The sequence below is a fragment of the Rhinopithecus bieti genome, unplaced genomic scaffold, assembly GCF_001698545.2.
Source record: "Rhinopithecus bieti isolate Rb0 unplaced genomic scaffold, ASM169854v2 scaffold_61117, whole genome shotgun sequence".
NCBI classification, from domain to species: domain Eukaryota; kingdom Metazoa; phylum Chordata; class Mammalia; order Primates; family Cercopithecidae; genus Rhinopithecus; species Rhinopithecus bieti.
The window spans coordinates 3,425,424-3,441,933 of record NW_016824934.1 but is presented as its reverse complement, the minus strand read 5'-3'; the positions used below and the strand labels follow the sequence as shown (position 1 = coordinate 3,441,933).

The following is a 16,510-nucleotide window of genomic DNA, read 5'->3' as shown; positions in this document are numbered from 1 at the left end:
CCAGTCTGGCCAACATGGCAAACCCCATCTCTACTAAAAATAGAAAAATTAGCCGGGTGTGGTAGCACATGCCTGTAATGCCAGCTACTCGGGGGTGCTGAGGCACCAGAATCGCTTGAACCCAGGAGGCGGAAGTTGCAGTGAGCCAGGACTGCCCCACTGTACTCCAGCCTGTGCAACAGAGTGAAACTGTCTCAAAAAAAAAAAAAAAGTACATACATTTTTTTAGACATAATGCTAAAATATAAACATAACTTTCATACGCACAAGGAAACAAAAAAAATCATGTGACTCATTTTATTGTGATATTCACTTTACTGTAGTGGCCTGGAACAAACCTACAATATCTTAGAAGTATGCCTGTATTCTGTAATTATATATCAATATTCATGATACAGAGAAAAGTATGTTCACCAGAGAGTTAACAGTGGTTATCTCTGGGTGGTGGAATTTTGGTGATTTTATTTTATCTCCATGCCTTCTTTTACTATGACTTTTATGGGCAACATGTGTATTTTTTATAATCAGAAGAAAACAACGTAGCAACTTTAAAAATAATTTTACAGGAGAGACAATTCATGGAGATGGATGTGTGTGCACATGGTCCCAGAGCCTCCCTAACTCCCCTTGTGCTATAATCTTCCAAAGAATTTGAGGGGGCTCTGCCTCTCTTGCCCTCCACCCTCAGAGCCCAGAGCACCCCTGGGTGACGTTTGCAGATCCCTGTCCTCCCTCTACATCCTGCCCTCAGTCCAGCCGTGTGAGTGAGCTGCTCCTGCACTGGGGCCAGCCATTCAAGGAGCAAGGAAATATTATGCAAGAGCACAGGAAGTCAGAGGAGACAGGATTCTGGGCAGGCCTGGCAAGGAGTCTGTGTGAACTCCAGTGAACAAGCAGACTTTGCTCAGTGGGGCCGAAGCCAGCAGAAAACCTTCCCAGGGCAGCAAAAGGGAGCCGTCCACCTCATGTCTCTGGCCAGTGGGCAGCCATCCAGAACTTGATGTACCTGATGTGAGGCAGATAAACCCAAGTCTCAATATTCTACTCTTCTGGCCCAAGTTCAAGGTGACTCCCCGACACTTATGCACTGTGACTCACCTCCGTCCCACAGTACGCACCCCGCCCCCTCTGTACAACATGACTTCATTCAGTGATTTTCAAACCTGCTCCTCTCACGGCCACCAGCTTTCCAGTTCAGTCCTCTCTCACTGTCTCAGAGTGAGGGACACAGTTCCTCCGGCTTGCCTGCAGGGGGTGGCTCACATCAGTATCAGTGCTGAAAACCTCAGATACGTTCATGTACGTGTACATGAGTCACAGTGGCCACAACCTCTTCTTTTGCAGTAGTTGATATTGGAAGCCCCAATCTAACTGGCAGGGCAGAGATCATATCAACCATCTAACAGAAGTGGAAACTGAGGCACAGAGGGAGTGCAGTGTGACCTAGTTGAGGGTGCTCTCCATCACCCCAGCAGCCTGCCTCCTTCTCCCTGGCATCGAGAGATGGAGACACTACCCCTCCTGCAAGCACAACTATCCCTTTTTGTAGAAACCACTGGGCAGCTCACCTTCTCATACCCTAGCCCACGTCCTTCTTGAGGGTGGTGGTCCTGCTGCTGTCATGGAAGTGGGCTGGGCCATGCCCAACAGTGACTTCCAAGTCTCTGCCCCTCTACAACAGAACCTCCTCTTGGAGAACGGGGAGTTCCTTCCTACAACCTCCCACCAATTATCTTTAATCATCCACCTTCCTTCCCTCTAAGGGAGCATGTGAAAACAGGAGTCAGGACCAGGCTCCACTTGAAATTTACTTCACAATGGAGCTGGAACCCTACTGGGGATCTCTGAGCCAATTTTGACTGGTTCCCATGTACTAGTCCATTTTGAAGACGGGGAAACTGAGGCCCAGAGATATCATCCAGCTGGTTAGCACTTGCCTTTGCTGACTAGCAGGCCACGGGAATAGACATGCAAATAGGATGTTTTCCCGAACAGAAAGGACCTAGATCTGAGTGGACGGATAGCCAGGGCTGGGTAGAAATGGGGCTGTAGTCCTAGGACCTCCAATCCCTTTGGCATCTGTGGAGGGGCAGGCAGTGGCGTTTCAACATGCAGAGCCAGCCATGTAGAGAGTGACACCCACCCAATCACTGCCCCTGGCCTGACAATTGCTAATTGTGGTAAGAACTGACAGTGGCATTCTCCTGGGACTATGTTGTGTATTTCCAGATGCCACCAACACACAATGGCCTCTACTCCTCTGGTGTAAACAGTGCCAAATAAGACAAACAATAACATCACCATGACAGAAAAAGAAGGTGCCAAGAGAGACAGCAGGGGTATGTGGAAAGAGTCTGGGTCTGGGAGCTGTTCAGGTAGGCACTGGCACTCTCTGGTTTTGCGATCACATTTTTGTGCCTCAGTTGTTTCATCTATTTGACAAAAAATGACAAAAGCTTCAATCTATATAAAGAGCTTTGAAAAAAAAAAAAAGCACTGAACAAATATAAGAAATAATAGGCCGGGCGCAGTGGCTCAAGCCTGTAATCCCAGCACTTTGGGAGGCCAAGACAGGCAGATCATGAGGTCAGGAGATCAAGACCATCTTGGCTAACACGGTGAAACCCCGTCTCTACTAAAAAATACAAAAAAAACTAGCCGGGCTAGGTGGCAGGCACCTGTAGTCCCAGCTACTCGGGAGGCTGAGGCAGGAGAATGGCGTGAACCCGGGAGGCGGAGCTTGCAGTGAGCCGAGATCCGGCCACTGCACTCCAGTCTGGGTGACAGAGCGAGACTGCGTCTCAAAAAAAAAAAAAAAAAGAAAGAAATAATAATGTTGAAGACAAAGACCCAACAATCCCAGATTATTTCACTTAACAAACATTTAAGAAGCACCTCCTGTGTGCAGGTGCCGCCCCAAACCCAGAGGATATGATGGCAGTAAGCACGTAATGCGGGGTCCCTGCCTTCATGAAGCTTACAAACTAGGGGGCAGCAAAGGTGACAGATAATAAGCAAATCAATTACGACATGTGGGGCTGGTCACTATGGCTCACGCCTGTAATCCCAGCACTTTGGGAGGCCGAGGTGGGCAGATCACCTGAGGTCAGAGTTCAAGACCAGCCTGGCCAACATGGTGAAACCCCATCTCTACTAAAAATACAAATATGGCATGGTGGTGCACGCCTGTAATCTCAGCTACTCAGGAAGCTGAGGTGGGAGAATTGCTTGAACCTGGGAGGTGGAGGTTGCAGTGAGCTGAGATTCCGCCATTGCACTCCAGCCTGGCGACAGAGTGAGACACTGTCTCTAAATAAATAAATAAGTGGGAAATGTTGTTAAAACAAAACAAAACAAAACAAAACAGGAGGGAGGTTAACTAAAAGAGGTGAGAAAATGCTTCCCTGGGGAGGTGATATTTAAGCTGAGACCTGAAGGCCGAAGTCAACTGGCCAGGCTCATGGGTGGGGCTGAGGGATGAGCAAGCTTAGGCATTAGGGGCATCAGAGATGTTACAGATGAAGGATCAGAGGCCAGAGCTGAGTGGCCTGTCACATCTCATGGTCAGTATGTAGCACAGCCAGACGTTTGCACTCAAAGCCTTTTTTCCACTGTTAGAAACACCAGAAGGACAAGGTGTGTTTTAGGTGTCAGCATTCACTCTATTTCTCTATTGGCTAGTAGCCGTCTGACCTCTTAAAGACCGTGGGCAAGTCATCTGCTTTCTTTGGGAGCCCACAATTAGGTCTTGCTTATAAGATGCAAAGCAACAAGTAGGACCTGAGCAGACATGGTACAGATGTAGCTCTTTAGGTTTAGAGATTTGGGTGTGCTGAGTTGAAGGGATATTCCCATTCTCGACAGAATTACATCTGGCATACACCATCTCCATCTCCACAAGGGAGGGAAAAACGGGTCAGATGTGGAAAGGAGCATAACTGGTCAGACCCTTTATTCAGAATCCTGGAAGTGTCCTTGGTCTCTTGGCATAATCAGATTTCCTCACATCTCAGGGTATGGGCAAAAATAGAACTTACACCCAAAAATCATTGTTAGCAAAAACTAATAATTCTGAAAATCCCAGCCAGGTAAGAAATTTAAAGGCCTGAGAGCAAGAGTCTCCTAGCTTTTCCTAAGGCTCCCTTCCAACTGCAGCCAAATCACATCAACAGGCAATAATGTACCTAATGATTATATTGCTGTGCTTGTTAATAATGATGCCTTGAAGGTCTGCCCTTTATACTTGTCAAAGTTCTATTGAGATAATAGTTGCAAAAGTGATTTTAAAATATAATAGACTTTAAAATGCATGCTTTTATGAAACTCTAGCTCATTTCAAACTCATAATAGTACTCTGAGAAAGCAGCAAATATGTCTAACCCCATTTAGAAAGGGGTTAAATAAAGAAAGGTTAAATTACCTGTCCTAGGTCACACACATCATAGAAAGATCTAGAAAAGTCTTTCGAACTCCTAGAGACTTGAGAGCTCCTCTGAACCCCATGTGGAGGTAGGCTTTGCCAGGGACACAAAAAAAAGAGAAGGTGACTTGGGAGCATTTACAATCCGTTTGGCAAGATAAAAGCCAAGAAACACAGAACCCTGTGGTCATCCCAACGCTAATTTTGGAGGCAAAGAAATTCAAGTGGGTGAAAGTTTGTCTCTCTCCAAAATAAACATGTACTCTGCCTTGGCCCTGAAGATCTAACTCAAGAAGAATTAAGTTGTCGTCATTGCCCTGGTAATATTTGGAGCCATACAAGGAGATACAGGTGGCCTGGAATCACCAGGCTTATGTTGATTTGGGTATGGAAAATGGTTTCAAATGTGCTCAAAATAGATGGCTCAGGAACAAAGGAATCAATGCTCACAGTCACCCAGACTCCTTTCTGCCTGGGTTTTCTGCTCACCAGGCTTTCCCAAGGCCTTGGGCTGGCTGACGGCCACAATGACCACACCACCCTCAGGTGTGCCCGTGTCTCAACATCTCACTAGCCAAGGTGGGGAAAAGCACTTCCTAGGAGTTCAGCAAAGGCAACATTGGAACTTTTCAAAAGGATGTTTTACTTTAAAAAGGAAGAGAAAAGGAACACAATGGAATAGACATGGATATGTTCATAGGTTTCACACCCTAACAGAGATCTAGTCACAGGTTAGCTTGGTAGGACATCTTCCTTTTCCTTCTGGAGGTCCACCTGGAGCTGTGAGAAGGTAGATGCTAGACTCAAATTTCTTTTCTTTTCTTTTTTTTTTTTTTTTTTGAGACAGAGTCTCGCTCTGTCCCCCAAGCTGGAGTACAGTGGTACGATCTCGGCTCACTGCAACCTCCGCTCCCGGATTCACACCATTCTCCTGTCTCAGCCTCCCAAGTAGCTGGGACTACAGGCGCCCGCCACCACGCCCGGCTAATTTTTTTTTGTATTTTTAGTAGAGACGGAGTTTCACCGTGTTAGGCAGGATGGTCTCAAACTCCTGACCTCGGGATCCGCCCGCCTCGGCCTTCCAAAGTGCTAGCATTACAGGCGTGAGCCATCGCGCCCGACTAGACTCAAATTTCTAGCCATGGCAAGATTTGGGTAAACAACACTTTCTGGCCTAGGGGAGTTCTTAGGAGATTCTTGAGACTAGTTCCCTAGTTTGGGCTGCACTGTGCTCCAGTGCAGGAAAGGACCTGCAGTCCTTTCCTGGTTCTGACAGTCCAGGCTCCTTTCCACCTAACTGCAGAGGGCCCTTCCCTGCTCTCAGACCTGAGGCTCAGCAGCCTGCACAGAGTAGGCAATGAGCACAGAATGACTGTGGAGTGGGTGATTGAACCAACCAATCCTGCCTGGACCAGGCAGCAGTTTCCCAGTTCTACAGGCATTTATTACTAGAGGGACAGAAAAGGAATAAGAGGCCAAACATGCCAGGCACGGTGGCTCACGCCTGTAATCCCAGCACTTTGGGAGGCCAAGGCAGGCAGATCACGAGGTCAGGAGATTGAGACCATTCTGGTTAAAACGGTGAAACCCTGTCTCTACTAAAAATACAAAAAATTAACCAGGCATGGTGGCAGGCACCTGTAGTCTCAGCTACTGGGGAGGCTGAGGCAGGAGAATGGCGTGAACCCAGGAGGTGGAGCTTGCAGTGAGCCGAGATCACGCCACTGCACTCCAGCCCGGGCGACAGAGTAAGACTCTGTCCCCCACCCGCCCCAAAAAAGACCAAACATGCAGTTGTCATTGTAAGGTTAAATTCCAAGCCAAAAGTACTCAGGAGTTATATAGCCTCCCTCGAAGTACCAGTGGACAGAGTGAGCTAAAGTGACTTGGATGAGACCAGCTGGCCTCTACTGGTCCCTGGAATGGAATCTTCTCCAGTGATTTGGGATCTCTGGCCAAGGCCTGGCCCACAGTGTTCGGCTGTGACTTTAAGTGCTTCTAAATTCCTCCAGGGAAAAGGTTACCCCTGCTCAAGGAAGGAAAACCCCCCAGCTGCTCTACCCAGGTGACTTCAGGAAGATGGCTCCTTTTTTCCCTCTTCTGGTGGTACCATCCCAAGAACTTGAGTTAGGGCTTTAGGGAATGTTGTGATCAACACTAGGAAAGGAGAAAGTCAAGGAACAACTTGGTCACAGTGCTCTGTACGGGGTGTGCAATGAACAGTTATTGGTAGAAACTCATAAAAGGGATGGTCTGACTTGGATTTGGCTGTTTCGTGCCCTACAAATAGTGGGATGTTGAAGGGACTGTTCTATCTTTCCATAATGGTTAGACTCAAAAACCTAGAATCCAGAATGAGAAAAAAATGAGAGCCTCATCAAATAATGAGAGGGACAAAGGTTTTACCATCAGAAAGAGAACATGGGGATGAGGGTCACTGCTATTTTAGGATACAGCAAGCTGTCCTCTTCCAGCTCCCACTCCATAGACTAGGAGACTCAGACATGGCGTTTATTACCCTGAGAAGTGGTACAGGCCAAAAAGAAACATATATCAGAGTGATTTGGACACATTCACACATGACTGATTTACTAAGGGCTAGCAGGGGAGGCTTTGAGGTCAATATTATAGAAGACAAATCATGGCCTCCTCCAGCCACCCACTTGGTGCTCACACTAGAGCCAGGCTTCTGGTTGGAGGGCTAATGGAGATGTCCTGAGCAGCTTCTCATGTGCCAGAAGAGGCATGTGCTGCTCCCATGGCCCCAAGGCAACCCAAAGATTCCATCACAACATGACTCAGGAAGGCAACCCCTAAACTTCCCAATGCCAGCCCAGGCCTGGTCCTCATCTCGTCTCTGCTGGAAGGAACTGGCTTACCAGTCCTGGCCTACACACTCTGTTTATTCCTGCCTCCTCATTTTACTTATGCAATTCACCTCAAATGGAATGCCCGATACTCATCTGCCTATCCACATTCTACCTAATCTTCAAGACAGACCTAGATCTTCATGCTCCTCCAGGAAACCTCCCTCTAATCTCCACTAATCACTTCCCTAACTATTCCCAGCACACAAGATCTATTTACCCTTACTCTCACTTTATTACTATCAATCTTCCATTGTTTGCTCAATGTTTTATCAGAGTTGGTTTTGACTTCCTAACAAGATGGCAACATTGTAAAGCCAGAGCTTGGACATCCATTAACATAAACCATCTTATATTGCTTAAACAAATCATTTTAGGACATCCTGAGTTCAGGGTCCATCTAACGCCTCTTTGTAACCTCACCGTACAGCATAGCACCTGAATTTGGGAGGGAACCTATAAATGTCTACACACAGTGATGATCCCCACAAACCCTGCTATATGGATGGTGGATAACCAATGAGGATAAGTTAGGTTGATGTGAGCAAAGTGTCTACCTGTGCTTCCAGTTCTCTACACCAAACTCCCAAAGTTCCTGACACAGACAGAATTACTCAGTCTACAAATAATTACTGAGCACCTAAAGAGACCTCTATTCTGACTTCTGTGGGGAAAAAAAGAACAGGAAAAAATGACTGGGTCCTTGCTCTTGAAGGGCTTACCACTTAAGTGGTGATCAGGGACATATGCCACCCCCAGCCTTCAAAAGCAAGTTGTAAAAGCGTCATACAAATAACAAAACAGACTGAAGACCATATACAAACACAGGGGTAACCAATGTGCAGTTAATCAGGGAAGGCTTCCCAGGGAAGATGATCTCTGAACTGAGAGCTAGTGCCCTCTTGCACAACTTCCCCATCTTGCTTTTAACTTTGAGATTAAGCTGGAGTATTTTGTTTGGCTGTACTCACCTTAGTGAATAAGGCATTCTTGAAGTGAAGAACTAATATAATACTAGCCTGATGTTTGCATCTGATATAAAGTTATATATCAATAAGACCTGACTGTGGTCCCCCCAATTTTTTCTTTTCCTTTTTTTTTCTTTTTAAAGGGAAATAAGTAAAGAGGTCAAATCTACATAAATGAAGAAAGCAGAGCACAAGAGGCAAGCTTTCCAAGTAACCCAAGGGGCATGAACAAAGCAATTCTGTTATTTTTTTTAAAAAAACTAAGCACGATTTCAGAGCCAAAAAAAAAAAAAAAAAAGTAAGGTATTAGGGCACATCAGAAAATCAGACATCCTTGGCCTTCAGGAACATGCTATATTGTTAGAAAGGCAAAAACAAATAAAGTGTCATTAGATAACAAGGAAATATAAGCAGGCTCTTTGGCAAACAACCAAAAGCTAGTAATGCAGGGAGTGGGAGTCCCACTGTGGAAATTTCTACGTTCCCTTAGTGATTTTGTGTAAGATTTCGGGAAGCCTGGGCTCACAATAGAAAAGTAGGAGCTATTTGAATAGGAAGAGAGGGGAAAAGCATCCAAATGGAGGAGCTAGTGTGAGGGAACACAAGTGGGAACGGGTACGGAAGCACTGCCTTTGAGGCTGTGGGAGGAGGCTTGTGTATTAGGAACTTAGGAGGCACAGTGAATGATGGTGAATGGGCGATAGAGGTGGGGTAGGGTCCCTTGTAGTCAGCAAGGTGAACTCCCACTGCCATGGTGGCTGCCCTTGGGAAGAAAACTAGACCGAGGACCCATGTTTTCACTGAGGCCCTGAGTGTCTAGCTAGTCTTTGGAGATCCCTAAGAGAAACACCCAAATCCACAAAAGAAACGCCTGTCCCACTCAGGATTCTCTGTTCTCTGAGGACAGGACAATCCTGCTGAGGAGGCCCAAAACAGCTGCAGGATCAGCACCTCGCAGACCTCTTCTGGGGGACTAGGAGAGCAATCTCAGCAGCCAGGGTGCCTTCCAGTCAGTTAGCAGGGAAATGCACGGGGGCACTAATTTCCATGGAACTCCAGAAGACTCTAGAGAGTCAGGGGACCACACAGTGCCCAGCTACACTGACTAGGATTTCCTTAGACGTCTTGGCCATGACAAAGGCCCTCACCAAATGGGAGGGGCACGTCAGCTGAGGCAAGACAAACAGAGTGATGGCAAGAAAACCAAAAAACCAAGAAGAGCCTCAACTCCCATGCCCCACCCACCAATAACTCCCCCTAAGTCCCAGGTACAGAATAAAAGACAGACTCCTGCCGCACAATATGGTTACATTTATAGAAGCTCTCTTGTCACCAGTGAAATGTGACCTTCATACTTTCCTTATCTTAATATCTGGGTAAACATTTGTTGTGCAAGCACACAAATAAAGGTTCTAAAGGTGAAATGTGGTGTGTCCAACAACACCACACTGCTCCAAACCCAGGCCCCAGAGAGTCCTTTTAGCTCTGCAGAGGACTTCTCTCTCCCTTCACCCTGGGCACCAAGGCACCAAAATTAGCTTCGTCGACCTCAGCCAGCACTGGAGTGAACGCTGCCATTCGAAAATAGCATCTGAGAACTCTTGGAAACACAGGAGAGAAATACAAGGGTACAGTGGTTTACAGAAACTTACTGCAAAAGCAATCTCACTGGAGTGCTTTTTTAACTAAATATACAGGAAAGGGGCATTATGAGGATTTATTCCAATCTGTGTAAAGTGAATTAGATGCTTCTAGTTCCCATCCCGATTAATTCTATTAAGCGTGATTGTTTTCATTTAGAAAAATATTGTAGAGGTAAGGTTCATAAAAGAGAGTTTATCAAATGACCCGTGCTTTGATCCCAAATTTTGCTGTACTAACTTGCACAGTCCTATTATTTCTAGACACTCTCTAAAAACATTGTGTCTCATTTCCCCATATATTTGATATATGTGATTTTTAAAATCTTATCTTGAAATGCAGAAGAAAGGATTCTTAAGCAGTCCCTCAAAAGGCACAATTTTCTGTTGTTTCTATGTGGAATTCATAAACAAAGCCAAGTAACCGCTTTTTTCTGTGTGCTTAAAGGCACTCTTTCCTGCAACTGTGTGTGACGTATTTTTCCAGGACAATCTTTCTCAATACTCCAAAGTGCTTCAGTAACAGGAAGTCGTAAAGGTAGGAAGGAGGCCTGTAAATATTTGCTGTAATTACTCATTAGTAATGAGAATGGTTGGCATTGAATTTTGAGTCACCCTTTTGTGCTCATGGCTCATTACCTTGTAACTGGAGCCCAAGGTGGTACATATGGGCCTTCCCTCACCATGGACACCCAGGTCCACTTGTAGGTTTTACTTCAGACAGTGTGGCTTGTTTCTCTCAGCACCTCCATTTCCCAAATATAAAGGAAGGAAAGAATGATGGTCTTCTTGCTCCCTGCCCCCTACCCAGAGGCAGTCAGGAAAAATCTTATACAAAGTAGCGACAGTATGCAAAGTTTTTATCGAGAGTAAAATATGTGTATTTTTTTAATACTATACTAATACAACATGGAGAGACAGATAAATACTGCCTGGGTAGACACACAGCACAATGATTTAAGTGATTACCAAAAAATAATCATATACTTTAACAGATGTATTTTAAACAATGTATAAAATGTTTCTGAACTTTCTCAGATTCAGCTCATGTGTCCTCTTATTCACAACAAGCCACTGACTCCCCATAGTCACAGGCCAACATCAGGGCACCTCGGACTAAAAATGAGACCAAAAAACTAAAGCTGTTACAGAATGGATTAACTTGTAAGAATACTATCGGCTGTACCCCTGCTTCTGGGGGCAGCCTATAGGGCAATGGGGGTTACCTTCAGCACCACAGTCAAGAGTACAACATACTGGACCCACTTTCCTGACCATGTGTTTGATTACACAGCCTAACCAGATAAAATCACTAATTTGTTATGATTGCAACCACTTATCTCTTAGTTTTTTTTAATTGGAGAGTTCCATGGCTGGGGATGAGGGGGACAGTTCAAGAAGTTACTAGGGGTGTATAAGACACTTCTAACAATCCAAGTCCATGGCTTTGTAGAATTCAGAAAGTGTCAGATGAGTACATGGCAAATAAACGTGTTTTAATGGGGTCATTTTTCTCATTGACAAGACACCCTTTCTGAAATATTTTTCCACATGAGAAAAGGATCTGTTCACAGGATCATTGTCTGGCATGGAAATTACTTACAACTTTAAAACTGAGGAATCTTTCCAAGTTCGGGGGAGTGGGGACAGTGGGAAATGTACCTCCTGGAAACGTGGAACTTCTGGCAGTGATGTCATCTAGTAAGAGTTTTGCTGACGTACAAGTGGCCCCTGCAAACAGCCTAAGGCAGTCAAGCAAACAGGTATTTCTTAAGAAGTTAGAAAAAGCAAGGTCACTTAGAAGTGGATAACATTCTTGTCCATTCCACGCCTGACTCTTCAGCTCCAGGGATCTCACAAAGGATCTCGCCACTCTTCTTCACTTTTTGCTTTCATCAGATCAGTTCTGTGACTTCCAACAGGGGGAACAGACAATGATCACCAAATTACACCCAACATCTACTTGAAAATTACAGATGCTGTTAGGGGCACCCCATGGATGACCACCACATGGACTGTGACGCACGGTTGCCAACACGGCTTGCTTCTCTCTTGGTTAAGGTATGTGTCAATGCAATTCTGTTTGACAGCACTGGAAAAACTCAAGGTACCCTCTAGGTTCACAGTGCAGAGGCCAACAGTGTGATGGCTGTGAAGGCTCAGGACTCATCAGCGAAAGGGCTCTATAGAAATGCAACATGCTATTATCACAACAATCATAGCTATTCTTTATCCCCCTATCCATTCTTTCCTTCCTGTGCTTGCAATTTCAAAAGGATCAAAAGAGCCACAGGAAGTCCTGTGCATCTTGATGGTTCTTCAGAAGGCACAGAGGAAGAACTTCTAACAGGTTCTCCTGCACAATGGAGTCCGAAGGCTGAAGTAATTATTGAAGTCTTGCCACCAGCGAAGGGTGGGAGGTGGAAAGCTTTGAACTTCTTGGGGCAGGAGAGAACCACCTCTTGTCAGGGTCTAGGAAAACCCATGAAAAATAAGAAATTCCAGGAGTTCCATGTTGGCCTTTCAGATCTTCCATCCCTATCTGCTTGTGAGGTTTGATGCAAGTGATAAATCACAAAAAGAAAAGTAATTATAATAATTATAAGGAAAACAACAAAGGCAGTTATCATTTATAGAGCACTTATTGTGAGTCAGAAGCGGTATTACATACTTTATAGATATCTTCAGTAAGGAAAGGATATATGGAACACCCATTGAGAGTATGGACTCTGGGGACCTCCTTTACTCAGATTGAATGCAGCTCTGCCCATGCTACCTATATGACCTTGGGCAGTTAACCTTTCTAGACTTCAGCTTTCCCATCAATGAAGTGGGGATAATAACAGGGCTTATCTCACAGGATTATTAATCCACATAAAGTTCTGAGGACAGCACTGGCACAAATTAGACTGTCAGTTTTTTGTTTTGTCCTGAAGCAAAATACAATTTCTTTCTTTTTTTTTTTTTAAGACAGAGTTTCGCTCTGTCACCCAGGCTAGAGTGCAGTGGCGTGATCTCAGCTCACTGCAAGCTCCGCCTCCCGGGTTCACGCCATTCTCCTGCTTCAGCCTCCCAAGTAGCTGGGACTACAGGTGCCCGCCACCACGCCCGGCTAATTTTTTGTATTTTAGTAGAGACAGGGTTTCACCATGTTAGCCAGGATGGTCTCGATCTCCTGACCTCATGATCCACCCGCCCTGGCCTCCCAAAGTGCCGGGATTACAGGTGTGAGCCACCGCGCCTAGCCGCAAAATACAATTTCTATTAAGAACACGTATATTCCTAGTACATGAAGGTCCTCCAAATAACTGTTTGAGGATGATGGAATATTTGAGGATAAATTTGTTTTCACAGTCAGTTTTCAGAAGCATTAACAAAATGAATCATACTAGTATTTACCCTGTGCAGGGCACTCAGCTTCCTGTCCTTCCAAGACTGAGGGCAGACATGTAGGTGGACAGACACACCAGCCAGGGACAGGGAAGATTAGGCGGCACCTCAGAACCTTTACTAGATACACCATCCTCCTCCCTGTTCTCCACCACAGGGAGCGGCAATGGCAGTGAAACACAAGAACTGTCTGGGATCTGAATAGAAAGATTCTGAAACATAAGGCAGTCACCAAATCAGCCATCCAAGAGCAAGGGCTTGCCTTTTCCCTATCCTAGAACCTTCGAAAGGCTATTGAGAGCTGAACAGACTTCCTTCAGAACAAGTTGCTTCTATACATAATGCCTTGCACACAGTTTCAGAGATTTACACGCCAGCCTCTGAAACCCATTCACAAAGCCTAGTTAAGAAGCTCCCTCTGCCTTCTTGGCCTTCCTGGAGTCATAGCTGTCTCCACTGATATTCTCGGGGGAACAGAAATTACTACCCCTGTCATCTGTGGACCCCTACCAGCTCCCTCTCCATGTCCCCACCCAAAGCAAGTGTGTAAAGAACAGGAAACATCCCATTTCAGGGGCCTTTCTGTGTATGGTGTTGAAGTACATGATAAGGAATACATCACAGGGAGCTCTGTGTATTTTCTTTCTTCTCGTTATCCCCCAAGCACTGCCTTCTCCCATTTGACCTTCCTTCTGAGCCAGTCTTTAAGCTGGTGGTCAGCACCTACCCTGTGTGGTTCCAGGGACACTAGGAACAAATTTCTCCACCTCTAAATACATATAATACTCTTAAATAATCGTGTGTGCTTATGTGTGTGTGTGTGGGGGGGGGGTGGTTATTACCTGAAATGCTACTCAGAGCTTATCTTTTGCTTCAAAATAATAGATTTCTACAGAAAAGCATGTAAGCTGTCAGCTCTTTATGTTCTTTCTTTCTCTCTCTCTCTCGTTCTTTCTTTCTCTCTCTCTCTCTCTCTCTCTCTCTCTCTCTCTCTCTTTCTTTCTTTCATTGTCTTGCTCTGTCACCCACGCTGGAGTGCAGTGGTGTGATATCGGCTCACCGCAACCTCTGCCTCCCGGGTTCAGGCAATTCTCCTGCCTCAGCCTCTCGAGTAGCTGGAACTACAGGCACGTGCCACCATGCCTGGCTAATTTTTTATATTTTTAGTAGAGACGGGGTTTCACCATATTGGCCAGGCTGGTCTCAAACTCCTGACCTCATGATCCGCCTGCCTCAGCCTCTCAAAGTGCTGGGATTACAGGCATGAGCCACCGTGCCCAACCCCTTATATTTTCACTTAAGCTTCCTTGTATCTCTCTCTCTTTTTTTTTTTCCTAATCAGACTAAGCAACTTGATAACCAGGACCATATCCCCTATTTCTTAGTATTCTCTTCAGCATTTTAGCCAGATTAGGAGTAGGTGTTCAATACAAGTTTGTTGTCTTATGGATTATATCTTAGGGAGAGTATCAGAGCTGGTGTACATCATGTGAACAGGCAGCATGGTATTGGTGGGGAAGGCGGTGGAAGTATAGAGTACTAGGGCCCCCAGGAGCCAATATTGCTAACTTGACAATATTGGTAAAAGACCTGTTATGAACTACCAGCGATGGTCAGTACTGAAAGCAAAAGGGAAGATTCATCAGGCTAAAATGAAAAGGGAAACTAGCAGGTTGGCATAGGGCAGAACCAGGGAAAACAAAACAAAACCCCCAAAAAACTACTAGATAGATTTCCTGAAAAGTAGAAAAGCCTAAATCTCAAGACAATTAATGACAGCAAGTATTTTCAAATGTATGAGCCTAAAATCCTGGAGCACTGAGAATTATCTAATTGGTTCCTTCCATTTCTAAACACTTCACTTAATAAATTCCTAGAAAGTTGAGAATCACCCCCATCCCGCGCGCGCACACACACACACACACACAGAGAGAAAGAAAGAGGGACATTCTAAGTAAATTAAACTGTTTTAGTCTCATGGTTTTCACTCCTAGTGAAAATGCCAACTCACCCAGTACAAAAATCAATCTAGCAGCTGCTTGAATGTTCTCTACCTCCCACAGCAATCTGCTCCACTGGGGAGTGGTCCTTGCATTGGTTTTGTTTAATGAGGTCTACCTATATAAGTAGATTTTTTCTAACTAAAACAATGAATTCATACTTCCCAAAGTTTACAGACACTGGGAACAGCATCAATTCCAACTCTGCTTCTTCTTTTTTTTTTTCCCCACAAAAAGCAAACAGAATCACTTCTACTGCAGCCTAAAGGTGTTAATTATCTAGAAAAGCAAATCTCCTTTCTATAAGGTTCAATGGTTTGAGAGCTGTGATGGGGATGGCAATCCTTCGGAAATCATCCTCACTATCTAGAGATATTTCTGGGCTGAGGTACTCTCCTGTGAACAATAGGAACATACATACTTAATTGAAAGTAATAAACCAGGGTTCTGACTTTTTTTTTTTCTTTCAGACAGAATTTCACTCTGTTGCCCAGGCTGGAGTGCAGCGGTATCTCAGCTCACCGCAGCCTCCGCCTCCCGGGTTCAAGCAATTCTCCTGCCCCAGCCTCCAGAGTAGCTGGGATTACAGGCACCCACCACCACACCCAGCTATTTTTTTTGTGTTTTTAATAGAGACGGGGTTTCACCATGTTGACCAGGCTGGCCTTGAACTCCTGACCTCAGGTGATCCGCCGCCTGGGCCTCCCAAAGTACTGTGATTACAGGCGTGAGCCACCACTACCAGCCCTGACTCTTATCAGCACTAATTTTCCTTATGACTAGAGAAGTCTTTTAACCTCTCTGGGCATCAGTCTCCTTATCCAGAAAGAGAAAAGTCTGACTAGATGGTTTCCACGGTCTCTTATAAAATATTTCTAGGCTCCCTATAAGCACCACTGAAAAAACTTGAAATGATGGCATTCTTTTGAACTTCATGAAAGCTGTATGAATTAAAACTTAAATACTCAAGCCAACAATGTGTTACATCAATTCTGTATCATCCTGCACTACTGGTAATACAATGGAAACATATCAAGTGTTGAGGCAATATTTATTTAAAATATATGTTTAAATTGAGAGAAACTGTCCAGCAATATTTTTTCCCTTCAGAGTTGGAACAATGATGGAGTTTGATTTGATTTTAGGAGAGGAACAACTAAGTCCAGCTGTCAGAAGGACGGGGAGAGAGCTTGAAAACTTCTGATCCAGGTGTCTCCAATTCCCC

The 16,510-nt window shown here is 45.0% G+C and overlaps 1 protein-coding gene across 1 annotated transcript in view; it reads right to left on the bottom strand.

Moving 5' to 3' along the window:
* EPAS1 (endothelial PAS domain protein 1) overlaps window positions 1-16,510 on the bottom strand; it is a 90,510-nt gene that overhangs the window by 70,578 nt on the left and 3,422 nt on the right. The gene's annotated exons all lie outside the window — the stretch shown is intronic.